The 23,958-nt window shown below is 44.2% G+C and overlaps 1 long non-coding RNA gene across 1 annotated transcript in view; it reads right to left on the bottom strand.

Annotated features, from left to right (window-relative positions):
• The window catches only part of LOC146861839 (uncharacterized), a 133,558-nt gene extending 110,346 nt beyond the window's left edge, over positions 1-23,212 (bottom strand). The window contains exon 1 of the long non-coding RNA XR_014978066.1: positions 23,082-23,212. This is a non-coding gene — a long non-coding RNA (uncharacterized LOC146861839). The remainder of the gene's footprint in view (positions 1-23,081) is intronic.
• Between the last annotated feature and the right edge of the window lie 746 nt (positions 23,213-23,958).

Raw genomic sequence — 23,958 nt, 5'->3', positions numbered from 1 at the left:
TGGCAAGTCTTTCCTGTGTGGGGACACACTGTTTGTCTGGCTGTGACCTAGGCCATATGGGCAGGGGGCATTGTTGTCTGCTTCTGAGTTGCACTATGTGATTTTTGGGGCCCACACTCCCGCCATCCGGCTTACCGTGTCTTGTGTTGGTGTTTTCTGTGGCCTGTGACTTGGCATTGACCAGCTGGGTGCATGGGGCATGGTGGCGCCAGTGGCATGTGCGTGTTCATGGAGTGTGGTTGAGTCATGCGATAGCTTGGGGTGGTTGCGTGCCTGTTTGTGAGTTTGGTTGTGGATGACGTTCCCCCCATGTGAGGTGAGTTGTTTGTGTACTCACCCGGGTCTCGGAGTCCTTCTTATCCGTCCACTGCCACCACCGGCAGTATGGCCATCACCCTCTCCTCCCAGGGATGGTATTCTACGCGTCTGCGGGGCGGCCCTCCTCCAGTGACGTTGGCCTGGTTGTGTTCGTCGGTCATTTTGGCTCGGACCCTCCTCCGCAGATCGTACCACCTGCCTTGGCATTCATGCCGGGTCCTTCTGGTGTCCGCAACAGCATTCACAGCATCGACAATCGTCTGCCACATGGCTGTTTTTTCAGAAATGCTGGTCTGACTGACCAATGTTCCAAAGAGGTGTGGCTCGACTCTGAGGATTTCATCGACAAGGACCTCCAACTCTCGGCTAGTGAACTTTGGATTCTTGTTAGTGGGCATGGTGAGGGGTGTGGGTGTGGATGGTGGGGGGGTGTGTGTGGATGGTTGTGGGTGTGTGGGTGTGGTTGTGCAGGTGTGTGTGTGAATGTGATGAGGGGGTGTTTATGAAGGTGTGTGTGTGAAGGTGTGCAAGTGTAAGACGTAGTAAAGGTTCTAGTATGGTGCTGTAGGGGTCTGGCAGCAGTGAGTCTGTTGCAAAGGCTCATGGTTTGTGTGTGTGGGCCCTTTTTATTGGTCCATTGGTGGGTGTGGCTGTGTTTGAAGTTTGGGTGGGTGTGTTATAAGGAGTGGTTGTGTTTTGGGCCTCTGTTTGGGATTTTGGCAGTTGCAGGTCAGTGAATGTGTTGTTTTTGTGCTTGTTGGACATGTTTTGTGGCTTTGTGCCATTCGAATGGTGTATTCTTGTGTTGTTTTGCTTTGTCCTGGTAGTGTACGTGCGTTTTTAACATGTGTACGGTGTGTACTTCGGGCATTTTGTTGTACAGTGCTGTCCTTGTGTCTGGCTTGGTACGACTCGTACATGCGCGATGTTGTGTGAAGGTGCTGGTGTTGGGGCCTGGGGTACGCTCCGTACTTAGAATGTTGGGGTGGGGGTACGCTCCATACGTATGCGGGTGAGGGTACGGGTCGTACTTACACTGTTGGGGTGGGGGTACGCTCCATATGTCCGCGGGTGAGGGTACGGGTCGTACATACACGGTTGGGGTGGGGGTACGCTCCATACGTACGCGGGTGAGGGTACGGGTCGTACATACACGGTTGGGGTGGGGGGACCGGTCGTACATACACGGTTGGGGTGGGGGTACGCTCCATACGTACGCAGGTGAGGGTACGGGTCGTACATACATGGTTGGGGTGGGGGTACGGTACGTACATACACGGTTGGGGTGGGGGTACGCTCCATACGTACGCGGGTGAGGGTACGGGTCGTACATACACGGTTGGGGTGGGGGTAGGGTCCGTACATACACTGTTAGGATGGGGGTACGCTCCATACGTACGCGGGTGAGGGTACGGGTCGTACATACACGGTTGGGGTGGGGGTACGCTCCATACGTATGCGGGTGAGGGTACGGGTCGTACATACACGGTTGGGGTGGGGGGACAGGTCGTACATACACGGTTGGGGTGGGGGTACGCTCCATACGTATGCGGGTGAGGGTACGGGTCGTACATACACGGTTGGGGTGGGGGTACGGGTCGTACATACACGGTTGGGGTGGGGGGACCGGTCGTACATACACGGTTGGGGTGGGGGTACGCTCCATACGTCCGCGGGTGAGGGTACGGGTCGTACATACACGGTTGGGGTGGGGGTACGCTCCATACGTACGCGGGTGAGGGTACGGGTCGTACATACACGGTTGGGGTGGGGGTACGGGTCGTACATACACGGTTGGGGTGGGGAGACCGGTCGTACATACACGGTTGGGGTGGGGGTACGCTCCATACGTACGCGGGTGAGGGTACGGGTCGTACATACAAGTTTGGGGTGGGGGTACTCTCCATACGTACGCGGGTGAGGGTACGGGTCGTACATACACGGTTGGGGTGCGGGGACCGGTCGTACATACACGGTTGGGGTGGGGGTACGCTCCATACGTACGCGGGTGAGGGTACGGATCGTACATACACGGTTGGGGTGGGGGTACGCTCCATACGTACGCGGGTGAGGGTACGGATCGTACATACACGGTTGGGGTGGGGGGACCGGTCGTACATACACGGTTGGGGTGGGGGTACGCTCCATGCATTCACGGGTGGGGGTACGTCTCGTACATACACGGGTGTACATACACGGGTGGGGATTCGACTCGTACATAGGAGGGCTGGGGGGATGTTGGGCGCGTATGCGGGCACATGTCTCCATGGTTGCTATGGGAGTTCGGTGCGGACGGTGTTTTTTCCATACGGTTGTAACATGGGACGCACGGGATGGATCGTGATTCCGCAGTCGGACTTCACTTTTCACATTTGTACGGTAAATCGTCCGAGGACGTGTCGGACACAATTTCCGACCCAAGGACGTGTGGGGAATAATTCCCAATGCGATTCGTATGGACTTTTTACCATGCGAATCGTGATTGGCAGTTTGTACGGCACTTGTACGATTCGTACGGTAAAAAGACCGGATACGAGTCGTACGGGGAATTTTTTTACCGGATCGTGATCGGCACCACAGTGTGTGAGGATGTATCCAATTTCAGTTTCTATCCAAGCTCAGTTGGTCTGATTCACAAACTAATTTTTGTAGCACATAAAGTACACTACAGTAGTACTACTTATTACAAAATCCAGTTCACAAACCTATCAGTGGGACTCTTCACCATCACCTCTCCTATCTTTTCTGTGGGAAGATCCTCACACATATAAGTTTTCTACTTAGTAGGAAATGTGGGAAAGACAGAAGGAGTGCTGAAAAATAGAGACTACTTCCACTAAATAGGAGGGGTTTAACAAGGAGTAAGGGTAGGTTTAGGGAGGATTAAGGGGAGGTTTAGGGAGAGATAGACACCGACTCACAATCCCATTGTTTTTCACAGACTGCAGTTTGAAAGTTACTGCAGTCAAAAAGGACCCAACACAGTAGTAAATGTACTCCAGCTCAGAGCTTGGGTAAGTCAAGCACCATACATTTCCAACCACTGGTACTGCAACTCCCTCCTATATAAAGTAATGGGGGCAGAGACTTAAAAAAGATCCCCAAAGGAAATGTTAAAATAAATTAATGTATTTAGACTTTTTCAAAATGTATATACATTGAATTTAATTTAATGTTTAAAAAGTATACATGAATACCATTTTTCTAAAATTTGTTTTATTTAAAGTCAGAAATGTTCCATACATAATATTTTTTTTAAAAATCGTAAAAGTAGGAAAGAAAAATGAAGAAAAATAAAAAGCAAATAACAAAGGAAAAAGAATAACCCTAGGAGAAAAAAAAAAGATTGAGTAATACAGTCTAGGACTTGGATCTCAACAAAACAATCATGATTATACCCATAATCAGCAATCAACTGAAAAAGACAAAATCATAAACGTTATAGTTTGAGAATTCCCAGCGGAAACCTACCCAAATTTTATCAAGCGTTTTCAAAGTAGAACAGACTCTAGCTGTGGCCAAGGCCAGCTCAGACTCATAAATTTGTCTCATGATAGCTCACCATTTGGATTCCTTTGGGGGAGTAGCAGAGATCCATGCCCTAGCGATACATAACTGGGCACAGACTATCAATATTGTCCTTTAACACTTGATACCCATCCTACTAAAGCTTGACTCCCATCAGTATCTCTTTAAGGGATAATAAAACTTGGAAGCCTAGGCCAAATGACAGCAGCTTAGTTACCACCACCCAGATGTCTTGTAAGGCAGGGCATGTGGCAAATATATTTACAATATCTGCAATTAGAAGACTACATTTGGGGCATTTAGTTTTATCCATAGAAACATTTGCATCCCATTTGGTAATACTTTTCGGGGTATAATACAAAAGGCAGATAGTCTTGAACTGTTGTCTTTAATGCCCTCTGTATCTCCGAAACACGAATATGGAAAGATAGCAATTTGCTCCATTTTGTTGCCAATAACACACTATTGTCGGTAGCATACTGACAAAAGTCCTGATATACCATAATTATCAACGGTTTCCTGCCTAGCTTATATAGATGTAACATTAGCTCTGTACCTTCAAAATCGACCAAATATTTGCATCCTGGCAAAAAATAATCTCTCACTTGTAAGTACTTGATAAAAATGTGATTAGGAAACCCGTAGATAGCCTGTAATCCGGCAAATGAACTGAAGCTATTCAAGTCATACAACCGCCTTATAGTCTGAACCCCATATATTGCCCAGAACCTGCCAATTAGATCATGAAACACTGGTGGAAAAGCAGGAGGATCCCGGAGCGGCGTTTCTTTATTTTAAAAAAATGATTGAACAATTATTACAAATTTCCTGTCAAATACAATTAGCATCCTTCCACCTTAAACTGTACCCTCTTGTAATAATTAGGATTCCCCAGCCAATAGAAAAGAAGCCTGAACTCGGTCTGAGCACTTGCCGATAACTGAAAGCTGCTGTATCTGGATCAGCCAGGATTAATAAACTGAGCAGGCGCACAGCAAATGTGGCCCAGAAATATATCTTAAAATAAGGGAGTTGCAGCCCCCCTCACTTGTATGGAAGTTTGATGAGTTGAATTGCTTGTCTCGCCCATTTATAACCCCAGATAAAGCTTCCGATATCACCTTCCAGACATCTAAAAAAAGAATCTGGGACCCCAAGTGGGATGTCCTGAATAAATAAATACATTTCTGGAGGATGTTCATCTTAATAATGTTACATCAACCAATAATACTAAGTGGGAGTTTCTTCCATGATTTCATCTTATATTGTTTTATGACAAAATATTTTAGTCACCTTCCTTAATGTAAAAATAAATTGATCTTTCATTACAAAAATGTACTTAAATTAAATCTATAAATATCTTTTTGTAATTTTCAATACATAATAAATAAATACAAATGTTTTAATTTCGGTGGCATTTTTAAAAATAAAATTGAATACAATTTTAAATTTCATTTATATATTTAATTGAATTACATATTTAATTCAAAATTAAGAGAACAGAGTTGCAGCCTTTTGACTTTCCTTCTGTATTTAAAATCAATATATAAAATTAATGTACATTTGTATTTAGCAGAAACACATTTTAACTCGTTTTATTTTTAAGTTTATTAAAGTTTTTAAATTTACTACAAAGTATAAGAATAAATTTACGTGTGTAGATTTACTCATGTGTAAATTTACCTTTCTGAATAGGCCCCAGTCTCTCTATGCTTTTTTTCGTCAACAAACTTTTATTGATTTTATCCATTTTTTTATTTGAACAACAAACACTGCGATGCAAGCAGTCAAGTGCAGTACAAGGTGTAATTAGACAGTAAATGGTCTTGTGATAATCAGTCCAAACCATAATAGTCCCACAATTTGCCCCAAATTTCTTTCTTGTGATTTTGGGGTCAGCCACGTGCCACATAGATGGGCTACTCCATTTTGGCACAACAGTTCATTGCTACATTCTAGGCTACCATGGCATGCGCGTCTGCAGAATTCCAAGCCTGGACGATGTCTCTTAGTAACCACAGTGACCAATCCCACCAGGGCCCTCTTCCACCTTCTTCCCAACCCCCCAGTTCCTCCATGAGCCCTAGGATGCCAGTACATGGTGAGGGGTCAACAGGTCTTTCCAACATGCTTGCTCTTTAGGCTTTGTAAGCAAAGAGTCTTCTTTCTCTCTTACCATTTTGGTATTGTTAGACACATATGGGAGCACCTAATGCTGAGCACAGTGTGATCCTATTGCCACTGATTCATACATCTCATAAAGTAAGATGTCCCCAATAAAGAAGAGCTCACACAAATATTTGCTACTATGTGCTTGTATAATGAGATGGTAAAGTAAAAATGTGGGACTGGGACCTAAACTTATCTCGCTGTAGATAAATAATTAACATCATCGCTTTGAGAAATTGGTAAAAAAGCTGAGTATATTAGACAAATTAAATATTTTTTTTTAAATTACTATGTTCTTTAATGCAGTAAAGAGACCTATGTATATTAGATTGTGATGTTTATGGATATGAGGAGTAACATACTCAGTGCTGTTTGTTCCAATGGACAGATCACTACTGATTGAGGGATGGCTGATATTGAATAACTTAACGTACTGAGAAAGTAAAGAATACGAAGCATCTAATCGCCATAACTTCCCCTCAGGTATGGATAGTGTGTTTTTTACCAAATAGCCATGAAAAAATAGCATAAAACTAATAATAATCTTTGACAATATGTCACTCAAGCCATATATGTGTTGTGCTCTAAAAAAACAAATGATTTCTTTGATAGATATCGTAAGAGTACACAAAAAGACCATAAAGAAAGAATTCTGCAAACGGTAGAGCACAGACCACAGGAAAATAAATTCACTAACTAATGGTAAGCGATATGGAATTGATACTACTGTGTTAATAGCTGAAGGTTTTGTGATGCTCCAGTATGACTAAAAATATTCATGCAAAAAAATATACACAAATGTAAGAAAATGATATGCTTTAGGAATATAGTATAAAACTGTTCCTTTTTAACATTGAAATCAGCAGAGTGAACAAGATCCTATATAAGATGAATAAGAAGGAGCTATATTAAAAGCGTTTTACCTTATTTTTACATGTTAAAAGAATTGTTGAATTATTGCTTTGTTAAAAAGAATTAAGAAACTAGAAACAATATGGTTTGCTTATTTTAAAAAACAAGATGTAATGACTGTTTGTAATGACTGTTTATAGTGTATAAAGTGTATTATAAAAATAAATTTTTTGTAAATAATGTATATTAATTTTATAAATATATATGTATTGTTTATAGCCCTGAAGAAGTCCGCGAGGATGAAACGCGTTGGCTATGGTCTGTTTTAACATGTTTGAAAGAAATTTCTGAATAAAGGATCGAAGAAAAAACCAACTCTGCTGAAAGTCCATGTTTTTTATGGAAGATAATCTGTTGACAATTACTTGTGTCGTAACAATGTTTAATATTTGAATTGCATTTTGGGTGCTGGACCATTGGATTGTGTTTGAGATGGTAAAGTAAGTCATTACCACAATTCAAGTAATTCCTTTTCAAATGTATGCTGCAGTCTCTCCAAGTATGTTAAATGGGATGCGATTCAGAATATAGGAGTCTGCATCTTCTTTTAACTTACTCTGACAGACTGCAGCATAAGCTCATAAATTTGCTTTGCAAGCACTCACAGTCTGTATATGCAGGATTGTTAACCACTAACAGACATGGTTATTTATTTTTGTTTGGCTCTGTACACTACGCCAATTGGGTGTTATGGTGGCACCATCTTTCTTTGGTGCAAGTTGAACTGACAAAATCATCACCAGACAGATATTCTCAACTTCACGGTGGTGACTCTGTATCTATGTGTACACAGGTTGGTGACCAGAATAAAACCTAGTGTGAAACTAGCACGTGACTGCTTTGAAGAAAACACTGCACATAAAGCATTATAGAAGATGTGGCCTGTGGGCCTCCGATGGTGGCAGGATTATTGTAAATTTTTTAACTCATTTTCAACATAACAAGATGCTTTTTACAAGCCTGGTACACAATCAAATGACAGAATTGTAAATAAAGAGCACTTTTCAAGAGACTGCATAACATTTAACTGAACAATGGAGTAGTTCATCAAAGAGCTCAGCATTTTAATTGCTCGAATCAGTTGGTACTAAATAAATCTAGGTGAGTTTTGTTGCTCTACAGAGGAGAACATTTAGAAGGTGAAACGTGTATATATCTTCGACATTTCCTGGCCTAATATTGTTGTGCTCCCCAAAATGATTGTAGTCACACCCTGTAGATTTCCTAAGCCCTAAAAGGATACTGAAACCTTTTCAGATAAAAAGGAAACAGGCAGGTGTCTATCACTTTCCCCAACGATGTATGCTCTTGTGGCAAAGTGTTTTAGGAGTCAATGAAACCTGTCAGAGGATCTCTCATCTGCAAGTGAATGTGCAGAGCCCTGCCCCAAACCCCAAAATATTTACACAGAAGCAAGTATTAGTATTTTACAATGAACTAATATTTATTATGTGCTATTCTGATACAAATAACGTGACTAAGAATTAGTTTAAGTATTAACAACTCAGATAACTAAGTAAATAAAAGAGTGAAATCTAAATACACCTCAGTCATATTTCATAGGCATCCCAAACCAATTAGTCGCCCCCCCCCCCCCAGGTTATAGTCAGTCGAGTCATGTAAAGAGTCAGACCCAGCCTAAATTTATCCTATTAGTCCTGAAGTCAGAGACCTCACTCTCAGCCCCCGAGTAAGCAATCCATCTGCCGTGCCCTACCCCAATTAACAGCATCTTGTATACCTTTTTCATACAAGGAAGACTAAGGAGTGATTGGTTGGGTTTGTCCTTGCTCAGCTCCTACATGTACTCCACAGGAGAGTAAATAATCCTTCTGTTCAAATTTGAAGAAGCACATCTTGTCGCTATTGTATCTCTTCAGTTCCTCTGATACGGAATGAAAATTTGCCTAGCTTAAGTGAAATTAAGTTTCAATTCTATTAAGGACATGGAGGCAAGGATTATGCTTTTCCTTCTGCGCTTTAATCATATAATTAACAACACAGAAGCCATTAAAGTAATACAAAACTATTTTTCCCATGAACACTAGGGAAAAAAACCACAAGAGTTTGACAGTCCTCTTTTAGTGTCCAAAACCAGGTCCCAACAAAGTCTTCTGCCACTGCCTGCTCTCTCTCTTTCTTTGCCCGCTGCTCTCTCTCTTTCTTTGCGCGAATCACGCAAACAGTTTTCTTCAAGCGTCCTGTTTAGACCCATCATTTCCTGCAAAGGCATATCGCGTCAGTGACTATTCCGACATAACCTCTCACACAAACTACATTAACCAGTCAATCAAAAACTCCAGTAAGGTAACCAATACAGTAAAATCAATCCAAACTTTGTCACATAGCATTAACAGTGCTAATCTTTAAATGAAGAACAGACTGCTTACTCAAACACAGGACGGGTCTGTGTCTGACTTGACCGTCGGGTGGGATAATCCTCACCTCCGTGTCCGTGAAACTTTATAACCTATCCTGAAAGGAGCGCCTCAGTTCACAATGTTCCCAAATCTATTATTCAAGTAATGGTTTCGTGCAAAAAAAAAGGTTCATAGGCAGTCTTTGACGAATTTCAAACTCTGTAGTTTATTTCAAAAACCTTTCAAATTGTTAGATCCACACACTATAGTAACAAATCAATCAGCCAACGCGTTTCGTCCACACTGGGACATCATCAGGGCTCCAAATTATGTATTGATAATCTGCTCCATTGATGACGGTATTTATCAAACCAACCAGGAGAGAAGGCACGCTCGATTTGAATGCGCTATCAGTCAGAAAACGTCCTCATTAATGGGATAGATGGAACAGGAAATTCGGAGCAGATTATAAATACATAATTTGGAGCCCTGATGATGTCCAAGTGTGCGATCCAGATTCAGCAGAATGTGAGGAAAGTGGGGGAGTTGGATTGGAGAAGCCCAAAAAAGTTCCAGAGGAACTGGAAAAGACACTTGAGACTTCCATATGGGTGTTATCAAGACAACATCTGCGGAATTGAGCTGAATTGAGCTGACGGCCGGGTGACCATCGAGAAGGGGGGAGAGGGGGGGGGGGGAAGGCATAACCCTTCTCCTGACTCCAGTCTTGGAGGAACACGTCTGTTACCTCTGCTAGAGGGCCCAGTCTCCAGCTAAAGAAACGTGGCAACTGGTAATCGAGGCATAAGGCATAAAGCAGACATGCCAAATCAAAAAGAGGCCCCACATGTTGGCTAACCCTTGGAATACCTGAGGGTCTAGCTTCCAAATACTTGAGTCCCAAAGGTATCAGAAGTGCCAATCCGCTACCTGGTTCGTCGGGCCTGGGAGATACTCCGCCGTGACCAAGACCTGATTCTCCAGGTAGAAATTCCGGAACTCCATTGCTATGTTTGCCAGTGCTTGCGATCTGGTAGCTGACATATCTCATTGCTGAAACACTGTCCGTCTTTAATACAACTGAAGACTGAATACAATCTTTTGTCCAACACTGAACCGCGAAAGACCCTGCCAAGAAGTCTAGACAGTTGACATGCAATTGTTGTTCTAGTGGTGACCAACTTCCTCCTGTGGAGAAATACCAACACCTGGCGCCCCAGCTCTCCCATTCCAGGCCTCCATATGAGTAAGCCACCACTCTATCTTCTCCCTGGCTTTGTCTGTCAACGGAACTGACTGAGAGTATGTTATGCCCTTCCTCAGATTATGTTCTTTTAGCCGCTGAAAGGCCTGATAATGGAGAGTGCTGGGAAAAATCGATTGGGTCGAGGAGGAGAGGAGGAGAGGAACCTCACCAGACGAGCGATTTGCCTGAAAGTTGTGCACAGTTTGGCCAGCGTTTGGTGGAGCTAATGCCTGATCTTCGCAATCTTTCGAGATGTAAGACTCAAGGATGAAGAGGTGGAATCTATGATGAACCCCAGGAAGGTCACCCTCAGGTGGTCTGAGAAGAGACTTATTTTTGTTGCTAACGAACCCCAAAGCCTGCAATATATTTATTGCTATCTGGAGGTGTGCCATCTGTTTCTTGGGCATTAAGCTAGGATGAGCATGTCGTCCAGGTAGATGATAAGCCAGATTCCCTGAGCTCAAAGGGACTCTACCGCCAGGTTGAAGACCTTTGTGAAATACGAAGGGACTGAAAACAGGCCGAAGGGAAGAGTGAGGAACTTGAAGGTCTGGGAGTGCCATATGAACCGCAGAAAATGATGTTGGGGGCTGGACCGCGAGTTATGCATCCTTCAGGTCCAGGTGCACCATCCAATCGGACGGAAGCAGCACATCCCTGAGAAGATGAATGCCTTCCGTTTTGAAGTGGTGGTATACCAGCCACTCTTTAAAGTCCCTGAAGTTGATCACAGGTCTGCGGTCCCCATTGACTTTTTCGACTAGAAAAATGTTGCTGAGGAACCCCTTGGAATGTACCATAGACTGACAGATGGCTCCTTTCTGTAGGAGGGCTAAAACCTCTTTATCTATGAGCGCTGCATCGTGGATGGTGAAGCAAATGGGATGAGGGCAAGTGTCTTGATGGGAGGAATCGTAAAATTTGATTTGGAACCCTTGCTCCATCTGTACGACCCATGCGTCTGACGTAATAGAAGCCCAGGCTGGAAAGAATATTGCCATCCGCCGTCCCACCTTTATCTGAGCAGAAGGGAGGACACAGTCTTTCCAGCACTACAGCATGTTTGTCGTTTGTAGTCTCCAGAAGCGTTGTCCCCGTTTTCGGGTAGAAATTGTTGTAGCGTGTGTTAGCCTGGTATTGACCACGCTCAAGACCTTGTCCCTTGGAGGAAGAAGAGTAGAAGAAGTGGCTGGTCGAGCAGTCCCTGTTACGACTGGCCCCCTGGAAAACTCATGGAGTGAAACACGTTTGATGTTCGCCTGCGCAATGTCTAGCGAAGTAAATGTTGCCACAAACTTCCCCAGCTCGTTTCCAAAGGGATCCCCGAATATGCCCTCCTGTGCAACTGCACCCGTCTCTGAAGAGGCAAGGTCCCCCAGCTTGAGGTCTACCTTAATGAAAAGGGAGCGGTGATGCTCCGTGGACAGGGCACACTGCGTTGCCCATGAAGCATATAGCGTGCTGCGCCCAGTTGGAAAGGATGTCGGGGGCAATGAGGGAACCCGATGCCTTGGCCTCTTCCTCTGTATCCAATATTGCTCTTCTCAGGGACAAACTTCACCAGGAACGAGACCATTTTTGTATTGATGTCGGGGTGAGGGTCACTTTTCCCTCCAAGGTGGGGCAGGGAGATTCTGCTGTAAGTCGATTGTGGGCATCTTTCTCTAGGGACGTTCTAAGCCGCGCCGCAACATATATTTCGCCACCTTTTTGGCTGGAACCCACTCAGCTGACCTGGGGTGGGTGATGTCATCCAAGACCAGCATATCTGAATCCCCTTCTGGAAAGGGAACAGGGACCAAAGCTGGGCACCAAAATTTGGAGGAGCCTGCCTCTTCGTCCTATTCCTCAGGGGAATTTCCATCCTCTTGCTGTGGAGTATCATGGTGGGGTTCGGTATATGCCTATGAAGGCCCCTCAGGACTCTCTTGGGGGGAAAGTTTTAGCCACAAAAAGCTTGTTTAAGCTACGGATGCCTCTGGGTCACAGAGCTCCGCTCTATGTACATTTGACAAATAAAATATGTTTAAAAAAAAAAAGCTTGTTTAAGCAGCGCAAATGCATCCATCTTAACCCCCTCTAGGCAATTTCTCTTTTGGGGGTGGGTACCCCCTCGATTGGGTTGCCCCGTGGAGGCTTTACCAGGGCAGGAGCAGTGGACTGGGCAATTTTTGGAGCACTCCTGCACAATTTTCTCAGAGAGGCACTGTTCCATGGGGTCCATAAGCTCATTAATTGCCCTATATATTGAGATGTCAACTGCCTCATAAAACTTCTAGGCCCATTGGAGGTAGGACTGTGAGTCCTCCTCCTCATAAGCAGCCTGTGACATCCTGCAACAACAACAATGAAGGTTGCTGGGTGTAACCCTGAGCAGAAGGGAACGAGGCGCAAACAATTTCAGGCTCCGACGGCACGTGTCTGATTCCCGATGCGGGTGACGCAGGTGGGGAAGAAGAAGGTCTTGCCCTCCATGGGATGGAGGACCGCACTGTGGTCGTAAATTGGGGCCAAATCGTGTATGGAGTGCAGGAGCAGGCCTGCAACGTCAAGGAATCTAATTGGCAAAGGACGCACCACAGCACGCTGTTAGTAACAAACACAATAATCAAGTAAACATCGATATGTCACCGTAATCCACCATAAATGTAAAGAAAATGAGAACACCACTTGAGTGGCTGCTGAGCAGGAAAGAAATATGGATAGCAGGCAGAGACAAAGGACTTTGTTGGGACCTGGTTGTGGACATTAAAGGAATGTCAAACTCAGGAGGTTTTATTCTCTAGTTTTCATGGGAAAAATAGTTTTGTATGGCTTTAATGGCTGCTGTGTTGTTAAAGATATGATTAAAGAGCAGAAGAAAAGGCATAATCTTAGCCTACGGTCATGACATAGAATCACAAAAGGTTGTTCATAGTTGTGGAGCAGATTCACAGCTACAGCAACATGCAAAAGCTGCAGAGGTCAGATAACTCCCTTCCTTGACTTTATTGTAAGTAACTAAAAATATGTGGCAATCAAGCACACTTAATTTTATAAGACATACCTAAAGCTGAAAGGCCCAACATAGTAATGAACAGGTCTGCTTTCTGGGCCTTTAACTACTGTCATGCACCTTAATACATTATATGCATGAACAATAGCCATGTTAACATACAGCAATGCCTGTACTGTATGTATCATTTCATAAACATACAGTAAAAGCCATGGCATACATGCCACCGTTCAATAAATGTTCCCGGTTGTCAATGTATATATGTGCTCTGTCAATTCTCAACCTACTTATTCAATGAAGTGAAGGAATCAGAACAGTGTTTCACACTCATACTTCTCAAATGTTACCCTTTTCCTGATACTTCATTTCCCATGTGTCCACGATTACTCACAATTAAAAAATATATATTTTAATTAGTTTTGGAAGTAATGACAAAAGGAGCACAAACAGGTGCCAATGCAAACAAAAAAACAAAGCAGAAGGGCATCAGTATTTCAGGTGTTTTAACAAAAGCCAAGGAGAACAAGGGAAGAGAAATTAAAAAAGCATCGAGTTGGCGGGCATCATAAATCAAGGTACACGGGTTAGGGGTTTTGGGATGAACACAACATTCGTATCATCTTGGATATCCAGTCCACAATAATTGATCTAGCTATCCCATACTTTGTGAAACTTATGTGGGCAGCCCCTGTTCTTATACGTAACTATTTCCGCCACCATGTATACATTCATTCCTGTTTTCCATTCATTCATATTTGGTATCTCAGGACCCCCCAGTGTTTGGGAAGATCCCTGTCTGCTATCACCAAGCCCAAGTTGCAGAGTAACAATTTCATACGCAGGAGGGCGAGACCATTGGGTACACATAGAAGTACATATTTGGGGTCTTCAGGTAATGTTGTCACCAGTACTTCACTCAGTTCTAAAAGCACTTTTTGCAAGAATGAGTGCATGGCTGAGCAGGTGTGTGAAAAAAGTCTCCCCATTGTCCCCTGCATCTCAGACATTCTGATGAGGGCCGCTCTTCCTATTTTGTGGAAGCATGCTCTATCATAGTAAATTCGGTGGAGCATTTTGAGCTCGATGAGTCTCAGCCTGGATTTAATCGCTACCTCTCTTGAGAACATTAGTGCAGCATCCCAGTCCAGAGTGTCCAATTTACCCATATCGCTCTCCCATTTACTTCTAAGTTTCTTTAAGGTGTCGGGCATGTTATTATTAATGTGTTTTTTTTACACATAGGAGGCTGCCTTCTCTATTATTTCCCCAATCAAGAGCCTACCTTCTAGGGATGCATACTTTGGGAGATCTGTGGGAATGTTTTCTGCTCGCCAGGAATGTGAAAGTTGTAAATATTTATAGTGTTGTGTGTTGTTTAACTGAAATTCTCTTTGGAGGGACAAATAGAATAGCAGGGCACCCTCTTCGATCAGGTCACCCACAATAGAGATACCAACATGGTCCCGTGCATCGAATCCCTTCAGCTTCCCAATTTCCTTAAGGCTCCTTCCCACCCACAATGGCGTTTCCCAAGTAATTTTGTGTGCCCATCCCAGACATTTGTTTGCCTTGCACAATGCCTCGAGAGTCACTTCAGCATCCAGTAATAAGCATCTTATTCTTTTCCCTGTAAAGGTAGTGGTGGTAGGGGCATGCTTGAAATTGTGTTCATTATAACATGTAAGTGGGGTGGTCACCATCTGCGTGTCCCCAATCATTTATGGCTATCAGATTGGAGGCCCAGTAGTGAGTGTGGGCATTTCGGAAGGCTGTACTTCGATTATATGAATTGCGATGTAGTGTCCTAAGAGCTATTCTGGGGTGTGTGTTATTCCACAGTAGTTTTTTAAGTTCATCATCGATTTTGGCGAAGCGTCATCAGGAATTCTGTAGTAAGTATTTTGCCGAGCTTATAAGAATTTTGGAAGGGTAATCATTTTAAACATAGCTAGCCTGCCTAATATTGTTAGAGGTATCGTCCTCCAACATTCGGCATCAAAGTGGAATTCCACAAGCAGCCACCTTACATTGTGATCTATGCACCTCTCTTGCTCTAACAAGGCATAAATTCCTAAACACTGGAATCCCTCCTGATTCACCCGTAGCCTCGCAGGGAGATCTGTTAAGTCAAGATGACTATCGACACGGACAAGATGGAGTTATTCCAGTTTATTGTATATCTGGAGTGGGCCCCATAACACTCAAAGACTTGAAAGACTGTTTGAATCGATTTCTTCGGTAGGGTAAGGTATAAAAGGATATAATCTGCGTATAATGAGATTTTTTCTTCACTAATCTGTGATCGATTTATCTCAAAACCTCTAATGTTTGGGTGTGTGCGAACTATACATACCAGCGGATCCAAAAGTAAGGAATACAGGAGGGGAGCTAGGGGGCAGCCCGGAGGGTTCCCCTCATAATGGGGAATTCTGTTGATAGTATTCCATCAACCCTCACTGCTGCTATGAGTTCCTTCTAGAGCAGACAATCCCAGCTCAAGAACTGTGGGCCAAATCCCATTTTCCTCAGGGTTTGTATCATGAAAGGCCAATGTACAACATCAAAGGCCTTTTCGGCATCCAGGGAGACAAACACATGGGAGGGGGTGTCATCTAAATAGAACCTCTGCCACCCAGTTATGAAGTTCGGAGGTTACCTGTGGTAGAGCGTTTAAGCATAAAACCAGATTGATCTTTATGGAAGAGGGGAGAAATGGCACCTATGAGCCTAAAAGCTAGAATGGTGGCTAGCACCTTTGTTTCTATACTGAAGAATGAGATCAGCCCGTAAGATCCGCAATCAGTAGGTGGTTTTCCACCTTTATATATTTCCACTTTTGTGGCTTTTCGCAAGTCAGATGGGAGGATACCATCCTCTCAGGCTGTCATGTATCATTTAAGCAAGTAGGAAGCCAGGATGTCTACCTGTTTTTAAAAAAAAATTGCTGTTTTGCCCGAATTTATCTGAGTCACAGCGGCCTGGACTTTGGCGAGGGAGATATCCACCTCCAAAGCCATGTGGTTCTCGCTGGGGAGGGTCGGTAAGCATATATCAGTCAGACAATCTTCAATTTGATTGTTATCTGCTATGGGGCTGTCTTTTTAGAGGGTCTCGTAATATTTCACGAATTCCTCTGTTATTTCTTTATCAGTGGCATACAGGTTACCCTCTACCTATTTAATTTGGTGTACCCGTCAAATCTCCATTTCACGTCGGCTCAACCATGCTAATAGCTTCCCAGCCTTGTAACCTACATCATAAAGACAATGCTACATAGCTAGCATTTGCGTGCCTGCTTCATTAGTGGCCAGTGCTATATTTTCAGCTCGTAGTGCCTCAACCCGCCTCACAGTCATGGGAGTCCGCGAGTTCACATTCGCAGCCTCCGCACTTGTGATCTGCTCCTCCAGATCCTTTATTTCTCTCATGGCTTTCTTTCTTTTTAAAGCAATAATATTTTGTATCTTATCTCATATTGCTGCTTATATGCCTCCCGCAGGACGACAGCTGAATCAACAGAGTCTTTATTTTCTAAGAAGTAGAGTTCAGACTCTGCCCGAAATTCTTGTAGCGTTGTCCCATCAATTACTCTCAATGTTTGTTTTTTTTTAAATGTATTTATTGGCATTTTTCATAGTTGCAATACAGAAACAACTCTCATCATTAAAGTGAAGACGCTTTGTTAATAATACATCAACATCACGTTCTTTTAGCAGTGGTAAACAGTAAAACGGCGGTTTCATGTCACTCAGGTTCACCTCCGGCCCACCCTTCTCATCCCACCCCGACTTAAGATATCATTGGGAGTCAGTGAGCGTAAGTCCAAAGTGTTTGAGCCATGGATTCCATATACTCTAGAACTTTTTGTGACAGCCCCGTGCCTGATAGGTCGTTTTCTCCCCAAGCATACACATGTCCATATCGTTTTTCCAATCAGTCAGTGACGGGCACAGCATAGCCCCCCATGCCTTGGCCAGGTCACGCTTTGCCACCACCAATCCTAGCTGAAGTACCAATAACTTTGTTCTGAGGAGATCGACCTCCGTGGAAATTCCCAGCAGAACAAGCTGAGGGCTCAGGGGAACCGTCTCCTCCAGGATGGCTCCTAGTTCATCTAGCAGGGTCACCCAATACCTCAGAATCTGGGAACAGTCCCAAACCCTGAGGAAGAAGGTACCCTCTGCCGCTTGACATCGCAAACAGTTGGGTTCTTTCGCCCTCCCTATGCGGTGTAATCGGGCTCTATCATAGTACACTCTATGTAAGTACTTGAGTTGGATCAATCGTAGTCGTGATCTGATGGCCACCTCACGGGGGTGCATCAGTGCCATTTCCCAGTCCAGATCATCTATTTCCCCCATATCCAGCTCCCACTTTCCCCTCAAATTCCGCAAGGAGTCTGGCTTATTGTTGATTATGGTTCTGTATGTCCAGGAGACTGCCTTGTCCCCTATCTCACCCATCAGGAGGCGACCCTCTAGTGGTGCATATTCAGGGATATCCTTCGTGTCAATTTGTTGTGCCAGCCATGCGTGTGTTAGCTGTAGGTACTTATAGTGTTGGGACTTATCCATAGCATACTCCTTCTGGAGATACAAAAAGGTTACCAGCTGCTCTTGACACAGTATGTATTTAAGTTGTGAGATGCCCAGCAAATACCACCTCTGGAAACCTCTCAGTTTTGCAATTTCCTTGAGTCTGTTACCTATCCAAAGTGGAGTTTCCCCTGTCACCCGGCCTTCCCATTTCATATGCCTTTCCACCTGTTTCCACGTCGCTATTACGATTTGTGTGGCTGTTAGGAGACGTGTGGAGCCCTTCCCGCCATAAATATAATGTGTGTAGGGGTGCCCAGTAAACTGTATTTGTTCAAGCGCGTATGTGGGGTGGTCTCTATCTATATGGCCCCACTCGTTCACAACAAAGAGGTGGGTTGCCCAATAATAGGCCCGCAAGTGAGGCAGGGAAATACCGGCGTTATATTGGTTGCGTTGCAGTGTCGCCAGCGCTACCCTCAGCGGTTTCCCGTCCCAGAGGAAGGTCCTCAGTGTGCCTTCTATTCTGGTGAACACCTCATCCGGGATCCATTGATACGTGTTTTGCAGAACGTACAAAAACTTCAGGAGCACTATCATCAGTGCAGCCTTACCCAGCAGAGTCAGCGGCAATGTCCGCCACCTGTCCACAGCCGCTAGGAATTCCCTGTGTACCCTGTAAAGATTGGGATCCAGTGCCACCGCTGTGTTCGTCGTGACATAAATCCCTAGGTATTTTATACCCTCTGGGGCTAATTGAAGCCTATCTGGGCACACATCCCTCCCGCTACCCCTGCCCACTGGATAGAGACAAGATTTCTCCCAGTTAATTGTGTATCCCGCGTGTGCGCCATAGGCTTTGCAACTTTCCATTATGTTAGGGATTAACTTTTCCGGGTTTGTGACGAACATCAGTATGTCGTCAGCATATAACGAGATGCGCTCGTTCGAACCCTCATCCCGTGGACCCCCAAATCCTGTTATGTCTGGGTGTGCTCGGATGACACATGTGAGAGGTTCCAGTACCAGAGAGAAAAGTAGAGGAGACAGGGGGCACCCCTGACGAGTGCCCCTGCCGATTGAGAATTCCCGTGACACCACACCGTTAACTCTAGTTCTGGCCAGGGGTCTCTCATAGAGAATGGTGATCCATCGTCGGAATGCCAGGCCAAATCCGAACCAGTATTTTGGTTTCGATGTTAATAAGGGAGATGGGTCTATACGAGCTACACTTCTGTGGCGGTCTTCCCTCCTTGGGAATCACCACAATTGTGGCGGTCCTCAGATCTCTGGGAAGACTACCCACAAGTACAATTGGAGGAGGTGGGGGCTAAAGAGCGTCACGTTCTGTTTAGAAATATTCTGGAGGGAGCCCATTAGAGCCGGAGACCTTGCCAGTTTTCAGCTGGCCAATGGCTGCTACAATTTCTACCTTAGTGATTTTTTCATCCAGCGTCTGTGACTTGTTATCCGTCAGCTTCGAGAATTGCGTGCTCTGGAGGTATGCATGAATCTGTGCAGGTCCTGCCAGGTAACGTATAGAAGTTTTCAAAATATTCCGCAAAGGCATTGGCAATTGCTATGGGGGAATCATGCGTCTGGCCGGTTTCCGTCTGTATCTGGGCCACCCACCTGCTTTCTAACTCTTTCTTACTGAGCCATGCAAGCAGGCATCCCGTCTTGTCACCTGCATCGTATAACCATCAATGCATGGCTTGTATCGCATGTTGCGCGTCTTTTTTGGCCAACGCGAAATACTCCCATCGGAGAAGTTGTAGTTTGCGCAGCAATGAGGGGCTGCTACCTGCGCAAGTCTGTGTTTCTATCTGCAGTAGTTGGGATTCAAGCCCTGCAATCTCCTCACTCAATCATTTTACCAGCCAGTGATGACATCATGTCCGTTACTTTCACCCTGTGCAATTCCACACCATGTGATAAAAGCCAGCGTCTTTAGTCTACAGCTGGGGGATTAGGCAGGTCATAACAATATAAATCTTGATGATTCAAATCAGAGTCAATTAAATGGTGACAAAAATTGAACTGCATTAATTTAAATCCAGCACTCCATGAGATCACACAGTAAAATCAATAATTAGGCCCAGTCTGCATCTGTGCAGTCGGAACTAAAGTCGCCTTCCACCTACCCTAGCCATCATCAACTCTGGGCTCAACCAGAAAGGAACAGTGCCTGATACTGTTGAGTTACGACCTGTGTGCCATTTCCCGATAACAGGACAGACTGCAGCACTCCATAAGTCACTGGTCCGATCATTATACAAACCCCTTGCATCAAAAGCCGCCTCGTAAGGTGGCCCATCAGTCGGGAACTGACCTAAGGAAATGTCAACTCCTGCTTAAGACCCTGGAAAGTGTGCATGTTCTTTCATTCATAGATGTCTCCAACTTGCTGTACCCTTCATACTCACATATCTTCTTATCAACTAGTTTGGCTCTGTCTAGAACCCAGGAAGGCACTACATGAATATATCAGGTGCATACGCAACCTCTGCGTTGTTCATTCCATGCAATGCTGGCAGAAGTGCATATTGGGAGTATTAAATTAGGAAGAACGAAGTTATGGCCACATGTCTCCAACATCACCTAAGCTATTGACAATGGCCATATTGTACCTATCAAAATTCAAGTTTAATTTGATCTGGCTTTTTACAGCTATCTTGAAGCCCACTGGAGTAGGACTGCAATATAGCACAGCTCAAAGTCTCCGCCCAATAACAGCGATGGAGCTGGCCCGGAACCCCACATTTCCAGCCCTGTATTTTGTTATCAATTACCGAAGTTTCATGGAAAATCTTTGAGGCACTGTAAGCGGTATATTGAGAAAACAGTAAGAAACGCACGAAGCATAATAATTATTTTTGATAATGCTGCTCTTCTCATGACTTAACACAGGAGCTTCTGCCAAAAATCTACTGAATCATTCAATGTTGTAAGCACTCTATAAACGTTCCTGACAATTATGCCCGCACTTTCATATTAAATTCTGTTTCTCAGATATTTAAAGGTGGAAACTGCCCAATACAATGGAGTGCATGGTATTATGAACAAATTGTGGTCATCCTGGGGCCTCAAGGTAAACAGACACTACTTACCCCCATTTACTCTTAACCAAGAGCAGAGGCTCAAGGCATTATTAGTCATGATTATTTCAGCCCTGCTAGGAATCGAGTCCTGAATATAGGGGACGGCATCTGCATATAATATAAAATGATGTTGCAAACTCATGCCATTAGCCCTCTGTCAATCCCTTCCTTTCTGACATCAGTGGGCAGTGATTTCATTGTCAATGCAAACAGAAGCTGGGAGAGTGGACTGCCCTTCTAAGGGCCACTCTCCATTGACCGTTGGTCGTAGACAATGCGACCCATACAGACCCATGTTTTTCGTTCTGTATCTAACAGCTTGACTCAAGCAATCAGGTCAGACAAGAAGTTCATAGCGTCCAGTACTGCATAAAAATGTTCCCACAACAGCGTATCAAATGCCTTCTCCATATCTGAGGAGCCAATCAGTAATTCATCCTGGTCCTCTAGTAGACTAGCCATTAGATGTAGTAAGGTCAGGTGGCATGCTTTCTCTTGGGTCAAAGCCACTCTGGTCTGGGTGGACAGAACCCGTCAAAACGGTCAGGATTCTGGATGCCAAATCCTCTTTCAGAATGTGTAGTCCAGGTTCACCATACACATGAGAGGACGTTATGTCTAGGCTTTCCCGACCAGCTTTAGGTATCACTACCACCAGGGTCAGACAGCCAATTCTTCCATTGTGCAACGTGGGATGGTTTGAACAATTTTTGCCAGAGTGGATTTTGGTTTCCAGCCTAACCCTGACTACGACCACCAGTTCTCAAATTCTCGAGGTAGGTTTGCCCACCAAGTAGAGTTGTAAACATCTGTATTCGAGAGGTTCTTAGTCTCTCATTTGTATCATAAAATCCAGCTGGCAGTCCATCTGAATCTAGGGTCTTACTTGTACCCATCAAAACAGGATTATTCTTCCTAAAGAGTCTCCGGAACCTCAGTGTCCCCCACAAAGCATTATATAGAGTGAGTGTCAGGCTCTGCTCGGGTTGCCACCCGGCTGGTCTTTTACCAGCATGACCAGTAGTTTGTGTTTAGGCCAGCAAAAAATATAAGACAAATCATCCACGCTGGTATGTTTTTTTTCCATTTTCAACATCTACTTAAAACAGCAAATACAAGAAGAAATCGCTTTAATCACTATAAAGAGGGCTCTAGACCAATTTAAATGATTCCTGAAAGATAATGTAAACAAAAACAGAATTGTCATATTGAAAAAAAATATACACAATTTTAATCAATTCTTATTTAAAAACGGAGACCAAGCTCAGTCCACCAAGGAATCTTAAAACGAGAACGAATGGCTAATATGTTTTTTATCTGAGAAAGGTGGCCAAGCCCACTGATGCCATTTGGGTACTGGTGCCTTTAGCCGCAAGTGCCGGAAGATAGGACACATGTTATTGTTATATTATTGGACATTTTCAATTAAAATAAAGCATCACAGCATATCCCCGTGTCAGGTATGGAAATCATAATATGAAATCCGATTGAAGATTAAATAACACTAAACATATTTTCCAGATGGGCTTGCCGGGTTCTGCCAAATGGCTGCTGTTCCACTTCAAAACACATGTAGCATGCACCCGTCGTACTCTTTTGACATAAAGGTAAGCGTTTTGCGAACCTACTGAGTCCTAAATATATGTACCTGGTACAGCTAATCTACATTTCAACAATGCTTCCTGTTTCAAAATGACGCCTGAGCACATGTTTCAAGGGGATCCCAGGCGGCGCCCAGGTAGAGCTGAAAGTACGTTTCATAACAACAAGCGCTCACTCGTCTTCCTTTAGGGAAGTATACGACCCTTCACCGCCTCCTTTTTAAAGAGACAGCACGGATAATGGGCCATCTAGATTACACGCAGTGACAATTTTTCAATTAAAAATATCAGCTGAGAACAGACTAAGACTCACCTATACCTGCACTGGGCTAGTTGTTTTTTCCAATGACGTCTGCGAAAATGAAGTGACTCGGCTGCTCCGTTGCGACGCCATCTATTCACGCACTGGCGCCTACAGCATTCATTAACACGCCAGAACAATTCTTTCCGAAATCTACAAGTTATTTTCGTGCCTTCCTACACTTTTGTCAGGTAGGTTCTCCTCTAAGGAAAGACTTCTTTATGGTCTGTACATTAAACCTTTGACGCGTATATATTTTACGCCATCTAGTGGCTACATGTGGGTATTTACTCTTATTACAAGCCAAACGATTTGATGAGATAGGAGCCTTGTAAAGACCCCCAAATGAATCCACAGACAGCGGCGACCATTCCTAAGAAAGTTCCAGCTGTTTAGATCACATCAAGGAAGCAGACGCAATTTCCACAGGGTTAGACATAATTCTCCTACACATGTTTCTATATCTTAGAGGATACTGTGTGATGGGAGGGGCACAGTCATTGGGTCATTTTCTGAATCTGTTGGGTTTCCCACTGGGTTCTTTTATGGTCTGGGAATGTAACAATCAAGAGTGTTCTCATTTTGGGGTCACCCCTTTCGCCTGGTTTGCATTTGGCAGTTACTCACTCCCATTCCTGTGTTCTACCAGCATCTGTTTGGGGTGGGTTTTTTTATTATAGAAAAGCTGATTTTGGTGGGGTGAGTTGGTTTGGTTAATATTTCCATAATAGTTCTGGATGTTAGGTTGATTGAGGCCAACTTAACAGGAAATCTGGCATGGCTGTTAGAACACAAAGTGTTGCTGCCGCCAGGGCGTGTAAGCCAGGCTTCAGCTGCATAGGGGGTTAGAAATGTTGTGTTAAAAACATGGGATGCAGGGCTTTTTGAT

Source organism: Triturus cristatus, chromosome 2_2, assembly GCF_964204655.1.
Source record: "Triturus cristatus chromosome 2_2, aTriCri1.1, whole genome shotgun sequence".
In the NCBI taxonomy this organism is placed as follows: Eukaryota; Metazoa; Chordata; class Amphibia; order Caudata; family Salamandridae; genus Triturus; species Triturus cristatus.
Note: the sequence above shows the minus strand (reverse complement) of the source record. Positions and strands in the feature narration are given on the sequence as shown.